The sequence below is a fragment of the Physeter macrocephalus genome, chromosome 13, assembly GCF_002837175.3.
Source record: "Physeter macrocephalus isolate SW-GA chromosome 13, ASM283717v5, whole genome shotgun sequence".
Taxonomy (NCBI): Eukaryota; Metazoa; Chordata; class Mammalia; order Artiodactyla; family Physeteridae; genus Physeter; species Physeter macrocephalus.
Genome location: NC_041226.1, coordinates 29,580,019 through 29,589,893, shown reverse-complemented (window position 1 = coordinate 29,589,893; position 9,875 = coordinate 29,580,019). Strand labels below are relative to the sequence as shown.

Genomic DNA, 9,875 nt, shown 5'->3' with positions numbered 1-9,875 from the left:
AAAACAACAGAACAAAGAAAAGAACTCAAAAATGAAAGCTATCTATAAGGACTAAACTAACAAAAACAAAACATGAAATTTTAAAAAATGAAAACAAAGTACAAACTAAAAAAAAAAAAAAGAAAAGAAAGCAAAGAAAATATGAAACACATAAAAACGACCAAAAAAAAGAAAAACAAGAAAAAAAACCCACAAAAGAACAAAAAGGTAAAGTAAAAATAAAACATTTAAAAAATATTAAAAAGTAAAAAAATAATAAATGATAAAACAACAACACCAACAATGGAACAATACAAAACACACAAAAAAAGAATACTAGTACTAAGCATATTTTCCTGGGGTTTCCTCTGTCTGTGTCCTTGCTCCCACAGTGAGCCACAGCCAACCTCTTCCTCCCAAGGAGGCCCTCAAATACTGCTAATTAGGTCTCTGGACCAATCTGGGAGATTGGGATTGACATATATACACAGCTATGCATAAAATAGATAGCTAATGAGAACCTATTTTGTAGCTCAGGGAACTCTACTCAGTGCTCTGTGGTGACCTAAATGGGAAGGAAATCCAAAAAAGAAGTGATATATGTATACATATAGCTGATTCACTTTGTTGTGCAGCAGAAACTGACACAGCAGTGTAAAGCAACTATTCTCCAATAAAAAACGTTTTTTTAAAAAACAATTTAAAAAAAAAGAATAGCATTTGGGAGACAATACAGGTAAGCATGAATTAAGTAGTGGGAATGGAGAGGAGGGGACTTGGGGAACATTAAGGTATGGAATTTTAGAATGACAAGGGATGAGGGAGTGGGAAAGTAAAGGAAAACTGACAGATGTGTGGAAAACTGATGGGATGGTGATACCATTAATTGAAAAAATAAATGCAGCTTTGAGTGAGTATAAATTTGAAGATACACAGTTTGAGATCTTTATGGAATATTCAGGTGAGAATCTCTGCTTGTCAATTAGAAGTATATTTCTGGGACTGAAATGAGATGTCCATGCCAGAGATAGAGATTTGGGGGTTAATCAGCTTATAGACAGCAGCTAAAGCCATGGGAATAAATGCCATCCACTGATGGTTTATAGAAAAGGGAAGGAGGGCACTTCTGGTTCTGAAATATGGCAGACCAGGAACTTGAGAACCTATCCAATGTAAACACACAAACATGTAAGATACAAGGCAGTAAAGCTTATTAGAGAAGAGCTGCACTCAGAAAGTAGTGGATGGACTGAGAGTTTGGGGTTAGTAGATGCAAACTATTACATTTATAATGGATAAACAACAAGGTCCTACTGTATATCACTGAGAACTATATCCTGTCTCCTAGGATAAACCATAATGAAAAAGAATATAAAAAAGAATGTATATATGTATATAACTAAGTTACTTCTCTTTATAGAAGAAATTAATACAACATTGTAAGTCAACAATATTTCAATAAAAATTTTGAAAAATAAATATAAAGTTGATATAGTTATATTTACAAGATTAAGAAAGTAGGAATACTAAAAATGTTACTCAGAATTTTACTACATTATAAAACTGTTACTTCTGATTACAAAGGAAGGTATTTTATAGACAGGTAAATAAATGATTGATTTTGAAAATATTTCAAATATCAGAATATGAACAGAATGAAATTTAGGAACTACATCCTAAAAAAAAAAAACAGTATAACATACGAACATGCCATCTCTCTATAGAGTAGAAAATATACTCAGATATTTAAGTCTATTGTACTGGAAATAATTAACTGAAATACATGTGTGGCCTATACCAGTTTCTTATACTGAGAAAATATAAAACCCCATCACGAGTAATATAAAATCATTTGTTAATCAAATTTCATTGAAATATTCTATTTTATGGTAAAATTTTAATTTTGTTAGAAAAAAATGTTTAGAAGAAATTTTTTAACATTATCAGTATTAACATCTTCAGTCAGAAATAATCATCATTTCATTCCTGCAAGGATAGTGGTATGCTGAAGGGATGCAGAATATTGCAGAATATAGTTAAATTGCTAAATTCACAAGATTCACTGGATTTTTGGCTCAAGTATCACTGAGTGATGGTTTCATTTCATATCTAAAGTTAAGAAAGCTTAAGCTTTATTACTTTAAAGTAATATTTGATCTGGGCATTATTAATGTGAGGTTATAAGTTGATATACAGGCATAATTTTTTTACTGTGCTTCACTTCATTGAGTATCTCAGATATTGCATTTTATACAAATTGAAGTTGTGTGGCAACCCTGCATAAAGCAAGCCTTTAGGCACCATTTTTCTAACAGCATTTGCTCCTATGTGTTATTTGGTTACAGTTTGGTGATTCTCACACTATTTCAAACTTTCATTATTATTATATTTGTTATGGTGGTCTGTCATCAGTGAGTTTTGATGCTACTATTCTAATTGTTTTGGCATGCCACAAACCATACCATATGACAGCAAACTTAGTCAATAAATGTTGTGTGTGACAATCTGCTCCACTGACCAGACATTCCCCCATCTTTCTCCCTCTCTTGGGACCTCCCTCTTCCTGAGATACAACAATATGGAAATTAGACCAATTAATAACCCTTGAGTGACTTCTAAGTTAAAGGAAGAGTCACACATCTCTCACTTTAAATAAAAAGCTAGAAATGATTTAGCTTAGTGAGGAATCCATGTAGAAAACTGAGATAGGCCAAAAGCTAGTCCTCTTGCACCCAACAGTTAGCCAAGTTGTGAATGCAAAGGAAAAGTTCTTGAAGGAAATTAAAAGTGCTACTCCAGTGAACACATGAACGATAAGAAAGAAAAACACCTTCTTGGTGACATGAAGAAAGTTTTAGTGGTCTGGATAGAGGATCAAACCAAATACGACGTTCCCTTAAACCAAAGCCAATCCAGAGCAAGGCCCTAACTCTCTACAATTCTGGCAAGGCTGAGAGAGATGAGGAAGACGCAGAAGAAAAGTTTGAAGTTAGCAGAGGCTAATTCATGAGGTTGAAGGAAAGAAGACATCTCTATAACACAGAAGTACAAGGTGAAGAAATAAGTGCTGATTTAGAAGCTTCAGCAAGTTATTCAGACACTCTAGTCAAGATAATGAAGGTGGATACACTAAACAACATATTTTCAATGTAGACAAAATTACTTTATATTAAAAAAAGATGTTATCTAGGACTTTCATAGCTAGAGAGGATAAGGCAATGCCTAGCTTCAATTCTTCAAAGGACAGCCTGACTCTCTTTTTAGGGGTTAATATAGTTGGTGACTTTAAGTTGAAGCCAACACTCATTTATTACCATTCCAAAAATTGTACAGCTCTTAAAAATTATACTAAGTCTAGTTTTCCTGTGCTCTATAAATTGAATAACAAAGTCTGGATGATAGTACTTCTGTTGACAACATGGTTTATTGAATATTTTAAGCCCAAAGTTGAAACCTACTGCTCAGAAAAAAAAGAAAATCTTTAAAATATTCCTGTTCATTGACAAGGTACCTGGTCATCCAAGAGCTCTAATAGAGATGTACAAGGAAATTAATGTTATTTTCACTCTTGCTAATACAACATCTATTCTGCAGCCCATGAATTAAGGAGTAATTAGACTTTCAAGTCTTATCATTTAAGAAATGAATTTCATAAGCCTATAGCTGCCATAGATAGTGATTCCTCTGATGGATCTGGTAAAAGTAAATTGAAAACCTTCTTGAAAGGATTCTCCATTCTAGGTGACATTAAGAACATTTATAATTCATGAGAAGCCGTTACAGTATCAATATTAATAGGAATTAAGAAGAAGTTGATCCCAACTCTCATGGATGACCTTGAAGAATTCAAGACTTCAGTGGAGGAAGTAACTGCAGATGTGGTGGAAGAAGCTAAAGAACTAGAATTAAAAGTGGAGCCTGAAGAAATGACTGAATTACTGCAATCTCATGCTAAAATTTTAATGGATGATGATTCGCCTTTTATGGATGAGTGAGGAAAGTGGTTTCTTGAGATGGAATATACTCCTAGTGAAGATGCTGTGAAGATTGTTGAAATCACTGCAAAGGATTTAGAATATTACATGAACTTAGCTGATAAAGCAGCAGCAGGTTTTGATAAGCAGCAGGTTTTGTAATTTTGAAAGAAGTTCTACTGTGGGTTAAACACTATCAAACAACACTGCAAGCTACAGAGAAATCATTCACGAAAGGAAGAGTCAATTGATAGGCAAACTTCATTGTTGTCTTATCTTAAGAAATTGCCACCCCAATCTTCAGTAACCACCACCCTGATCAATCAGCCGCCATCAACATTGAGGCAAGACCCTCTGCCAGCAAAAAAATTACGACTTGCTGAAGGCTCAGATGAAGGTTAGCATGTTAGATCAATAAAGTTTTTTTTAAATTAAGGTATGTATATTGTTTTTTAGACAAAATGCTATTGTATACTTAACAGACTACAGTATAGTGTAAACATAAATTTTATATGCACTGGGAAACCAAAAATTTGTGTGATACTATTGTGATATTCACTTTATTGTGGCATTTGGAATTGAACTTACAATATCTCTGAGGTATGCCTGTAGTTATAATTCTAAAATATCAGCTAATTGGAAATATGTATGACTAGCATATTTTGATAGTCTATCAACTTCCTGTCCTTTTCATATAAACATTAAGGCTTTAAAATTTGATTATTATTTATCAGAAATAAATTAATTTTTTCAAATTAAAATACATGTTATCTCTTCCTCATTAACAAATGCAATTAAGTTTTTCTCAAAAACAAAATTTTCAAGGGGAGAGTTTTGATAATAACAACAACAAAGTGAAAATACAAATCTCTATGTTGTTACCTAAAAAGTAAACTAAAAGTTAAAATTACTTATAATAAGAGAAAATTAATTATATATGTATATATGTATATGCTTTCTATGTAGGTATAATTTGTATTTTATATAAATATATATATATTATATATACTAATCTATATATATATATAATTTCTGGGAACTAAATATATAATGCTTACTTATCAAAATTACAGATAATCCCTTATATGATAGAGATAAATTATACCAAAGTTTCTTAAAAGATCTATGTTTGTGTCAAGTATAGTTTAAGAGAAGGGAAGACTAAACAGTTTATGTGCTATAACAATTCTAGTAACAAGGAGAAAGAAAAAATACCAGCATATTAAATTACATATTATAAATTCAACCTGATAATCTAGAATCCAGTAATAATGACAATAATACATTCATAAATTATACATAACATTCATGGTTACATGAAACACAAACTTTCAAGAGAAAACAAATACTCAATATATTATAATTAATTGGGATACAAGAAACTTAAAAAGTTAGAATATAAATTCAAATTAGAATAGTCCAGAGTAAAAGACAGAACACCCATTGATCATTATAAGAAAACAGGATATTTAGTAGTACTTTTCACATTGAATCAGAATTGGAGCCAAAGATCTGCCCAAACTAAGCCACATTTATAATGAGAGTCAGCTTTGCGCAGTGGCAGTGTCATAGCCAATGAGGTTTATCCGATGCATGATTATTGTTAATTGAAAAATTTTCCCAATAATGAGAGAGTCAGTCAGAGTCAGAAGATTTCATTAAGACTAAGATGTGATCATGACATATTCCCTAAATTTCCAGGCTCCATAAAAAATACCGGGCTGTAAAAAGTCAGAGTGAGTGTGGAAGAGAGGGGGACACAAGTGCACTGTCAGTGTAGTCAAACAGTGTACAATCTTTGGAGTAGAGTGTGGTTTACTCTCCCATTAGCCAAGTGCATGTATGTGTGGGAATATGTGTGCTTTCTAAAAGGAGAGATTGAAAGTTGGTCACCTGGATTTTAGGCAAAAGGAAAGAAACCTTTCTAAAAGGTTTAAAGAAATCCTTTACTTGAAGACTTGACTCTGTAAAATATATGGAATTTGCTTGATGCTGTCTTGAAAAATGACAAAGAAAAAGTTGATGAAATGGTGACTTCTTTAGTATTAAAAATGGGAGCTCATGTGGCATGACATTCAGATCCTTAAGTTCAAATTAATGCCATCTGCAGTCAGTGACTACCCATATCCCGTGCTGTTCTTGCTACAGTGTGTGAGAAATTTCCTAGTCCCCTGGATATTACAGCTGAGAGAGAAAAGAAAACAAGATGATGTGCACAGCTTAACTCTCTTTCACCAAAACCCAGGCACTAAAACAGCTTTTATGAAATATGGAAATGAAGATACTGCTCTAGTTATTATCTTTGTTTCCAAAATGTTTGCAATTGATGCTAAGGCTTTGCTTTAGAATAAGCCAAGACTGTCTATTCAAAAAGAAATCGCTCAGAGGCGTGAGCATGCAAGGCTAAGGGACATGAAGAAGCTTGTAGCAGCAGAGGGGCAAGCACCCTTGGAGCCCATCCAGTATGGGCGTGCTCTTGAAACAAGTCCAAAGGTAAGAGAGCCAAAAGGTGATGAGCAGCAGGTGGAGAGTATGACCTCTAAACCTGTGCTCCAGGAAAGAAACAACTAAGGGTCTTTTATTGCATTTGCTCGAGTATTCAGCGACGTGGCTCAAAGGGGAAAGAAAATTTTGTCTTGGGGCCTAAATACAGTTCTGTTGAGTTTCTGTAGTGTGTACCTTTAGGCTTCTCAACTCCAGTAGATGACCTTCCCCAAGCTCCCCACATGGTATGCTGTAATCTGGAGAAGCTGTATTTTCTGCTAGGAAAGGAGCTGGGAGACCTAGAGGAGGTACTTCTAGGAAATGTGCTAATAGAATGCCAACAAGACTTTGTGCTGAAATCTGCAGCACTGTGCAACTTGTTATCCTGCCCACCATTTATATCACTCAACTTTGAAGCACCCCTATTGTGAAGGTTGCTGTTGGACCAAAACACCCAAGTGAAATGCCTCAGTCTGTCAAAGAAATTAATCTGTTGAACCAAGCTGATCCCTGTGTCCAGACCTTAATTCAGGAAATAGAAGAGCACACCTTTATATGGAAGAAAAGATCGTGGAGCAGGCAGACACTTCCTTTTTTATTCCCACCATTTACTGTCCCAGAAAAAAAAAAAAAAAAAACCAAACATGAATTGGGCTCCGTACTTGAAGGAAGAGAAAAATTAAAATCAATTCACCCTTAACTTGATTGATCTTTAAAACTTCTAAGTCACCAGAGAATTTTGGTATCTGCTCAAGATATAACAGAGATAAACACGGAGATTTGACAGAGCCTGATTAAATTCAGTGAATTTACAAAAATGTCATTTATACCCCTCTGTTTTGAGACTCCTCAATATACTAGCTGCTATATTTATAACATTCTTCAATAGCTATGTTCCTTTTAATAGAGCTATATTACTTTCAATGCACTCCAAAGACTCTTTAAATATGTACATGACAAAATTGTTTATATACTAAAAGAAAGTATATAGTACTTGAGGCTAGATTTTTCCAAATTATTGAGGAGAATTGTGTCATCAGTTCAAGCAATTTGTTAGCCTAGTGTTCTTTCTCTGAGGGAAGATATATAAGAGGTGATCTGCCTTTTGTTTATAAAAGCCTACTCCCTGTGAATAGTCTACAAATGTGTATTTCTAAAGTTATTACAAAGAGTTAAGAGACATGTTGTTGCAGGGAAATAAGGGAAAATTCTAGAGAGAGAAAGAAAATATTTGAAGCTTAATTCTATGAAAGAGTCTAAGGGTGATGGAGAAACCTCAAGTATTTGGGGGGACATGATAATAGAATGTGTATCCGAGTATGAATACACATGGGTCTTATTCATTATTCAGTTCGACAAGATATTCATTGGGTTCTTTCTATATGAAGAGATTCATACCAATTTTATTGATCTTAATCAATGCAGTATTAAGTAAAACATTTAACTTTAGGAAGGTCAACTGTCAAATTAAATGTAAATATTAAGTATAAATTTTAACTGATGGTAAATAATATTTGCTTAGGTCAACAACAGTTATTAGTGTATTTTGACAAGTAGCATTCAATTATTGCAGTCCATACCTCTGTCTCAGTATTGAAAAAGGGTACCATCTAACAAATATTTTAAACTATATCATACCACCGTACTCTACACATAGTCCATTAACTGGTGATTTCAGCTATCAAGAGATTACCAATAACTAGAAAGGAACATAAGTAATCATAACAGTTCTTGAATAAAGCCTTTATTTATAGATTATTTACTCATAGCCCATTTTCACACAATTTTCATTTGCTTGGTTAACTTGTTTCCAGTATTATAAAAATTAAAACTCACAAGTGGGTAGGCTGATAAATACAGGCACAATAAGAACTTTTTAATTATGAAAGACTGACCGTAACAGCAAGATATCCAAATGTGTAAATACACATGATATTATTAAGTTTATAAAATAAGCACGAGTATAAAAATCTACATAAATGAAACAAAACAAATCATTTAAATCCTAATGAAAATTTTATTTTAGTTATTTTATATGGTCATCTCTTTACTGTAAAAATGCAATTCTCACCTCTCCATCACCTTATACACACACAAACACACACACACACACACACACACTCCTAACAGCACACCCTAATGATCTGATTCCTCTCACATTTATGCATCAGAATTCCTCTTATGTATGTTCGTTAAAGAAAAAAACCTTGGAAAGAAGTTCTGGAAAAAGAAGACGTTTATAGTCGTGAAAATCTCTTATTCCTATTGGATATCACCCCTGTTATTATGAAAGAAGGAAATGAAAATGAGGAGATATTCTGATAGTCTAAATAGAGGCAGAACTGCTTCCGGCCCAAAGAGAGGAGGCCATTTTGTACACTTCAGGCAGTGCATGTTTGCATTCTCTGGGAACATCAGGACACAGCAATCATAACCAGGTATACTTGGCAAGCCTGTGTAAGAGAGTGGAAAAATGGAGGTTACTCTAAGTAGCTTGCTAAAGTAAGAGACAAAGAAGGATGGAAATTCCAAACGATAACTGCAGACTTACCGTACAACAAATATACTACATGGATGATCCTCAGGAATGACTAATAGACCCTTCGGGTAGTTCTGAGATTCTGTTTTAACTTATTTAGGAATTAGCACTGCAATAGATATTTAAGATATGAACATTTTGGTTCCTGGTAATGAAATAAGTTCTTCAGAAGTTTCATTTATGTACAATTATTCATACCCAGGTAAAGTTGGTAGTTCCCTACTGTCTTGCACTGTGATTTCTATTCTCAGGAGTTTTACAAACCTCAGCTGAAGGTGGTTGAGGCAAAGGTCCATATCTTACACTTTTAAGAGAAATTTACTCTAAAATCCTGACTCAATTCCTACTTGGTGATCCCAACTGGACCACTTTTCACTTGAAATCTAGCCTTGAGCTCTAAGCAGTTTGCTCCTTAATGATTCTCCTGGGTCCTCTGGCAGCCCCTTTAGTCTTCTTGAATCAACAGTTCTTCTTAAGTAGAGAAAATAAAGCCCCAGGCCAAAATAAGACAGAAAGAGCAAAGAAAAAAAAAACTGGCACATCTTTCTCTCTTGTGATTACTTTACTTCACTCACTACAGGCCACATACTCAGTTTTTATAAAGTGAGAGAATCATGATGGAAAGGAGAAAAATATGTATATAATTCCCTTTTCATTGAAGGTTAGGTAGTAGTCAACATTCTTCCAATGATTGCTGTTCTATTTCATTAATACCTATTTGTGGAGGTTTTATTATGCTGTAGTCTTTCTCAGTATTCCTTTTGTATGTCCATCATACTAAGTGGTCTCCCCTACCACCTGAAAGAGACAGGGATGCTTTCAGTAAATTTGGGGCAAATTTGTATTTTTCCTTCTCTCTTTTTATTTCATTTCCATGATAATTTTTATATTTTAGTAAT

General features: G+C 33.7%; 2 pseudogenes; both read left to right on the top strand.

Annotated features, from left to right (window-relative positions):
* Positions 1-795: 795 nt before the first annotated feature.
* Positions 796-8,759, top strand: LOC102988924 (elongation factor-like GTPase 1; annotated as a pseudogene).
* On the top strand, positions 5,500-5,582 carry LOC112065452 (uncharacterized; annotated as a pseudogene).
* Positions 8,760-9,875: the final 1,116 nt, after the last annotated feature.